Source organism: Myotis brandtii, unplaced genomic scaffold (assembly GCF_000412655.1).
Source record: "Myotis brandtii unplaced genomic scaffold, ASM41265v1 scaffold84, whole genome shotgun sequence".
NCBI classification, from domain to species: Eukaryota; Metazoa; Chordata; class Mammalia; order Chiroptera; family Vespertilionidae; genus Myotis; species Myotis brandtii.
Window position 1 is genome coordinate 1,705,075 of NW_005371410.1, and position 1,002 is coordinate 1,706,076.

The following is a 1,002-nucleotide window of genomic DNA, read 5'->3' on the forward strand; positions in this document are numbered from 1 at the left end:
TCGGGGAAGTGGTTGCTCAGTATATTGTTTGTGTTTCCTTTCAGCTCCGCCTTGGGAGAGGATGTTACTGACGTGCTGGCGGGCAGATCGGGCCAAAAAGGGAACCCACACCCGCTCTCAGCCACCAGTCGCCACCTTCCAGGGGCGATTCCCCACTGTCTCTCCCTCACCACCCTTGCCCGGGCCCTGGGATGGCCAGCCTCACGTGGACTCCGCACCTGGCCACCCTGAGTGTTGCCAGCCCTCCTAACAGCCAAGTGTATGTGTGTGTGTGGGGGGGGGGGGGGGGCAGGGGGTTAAGACCAGAGGAAATACCCGGCCAGACAGGGCGCCCCACTACCCAATTCCACGCTGCTCCACCCGGTGTCCAAGCGCCTGCGCTGGAGCTTTGCACCAAGTCACGTTTCTCTTGCCTTCGCTGGGGCCGAGGGCCTGCTGGGATCCGAAAGGCAGGGGAAAGTTTGCAGCGGTTTTCCAATGATTCCCAGGAGCGCCTGCCTGAGGCCTGGAGGCGCTGTCCACGGCTCCCCTGCTGGGGCTCCTGGTGGACTCTGCCCAGGTCCCAAGTGCCCTCTGGGCCCCAAGCTCTCAGAGTCTCGTCCCCAGAGCGCCTGTGGGATCCTGGAGCAGAGCCCGGCCAGGGGCCTCTAGTCCGTTACAAAGCACCCCCAAGCGGTTCTGAGGGAAGGGGGCCTATCGTCCCTCTAGTAGGTGCCTTTCCGAGGTCGCCTTCTCTCCAGAGACAAAATCAGCAGCCCCCTTCAACTGGACTTTCAGGTCGTGTGGGGAGGGAGGAGGAGGAAGGAGGAGGCTCCTGGAAGTGCCGCAGCCGCCCACCGGGTGCTCTGGACCCTGGGTAGCGACCTGTGCGCCCAAGCAGCGGGGCGCAGGCCAGGATTTGGTGCATCACAGGAGGCCAGGGCAGCCGTGTCCTGGCCAGGACGCCACGCAGCTGTCGCCACGGCCTGCGTGATTTTCTCTCGGGGCGCGGAGCCCAGCCTA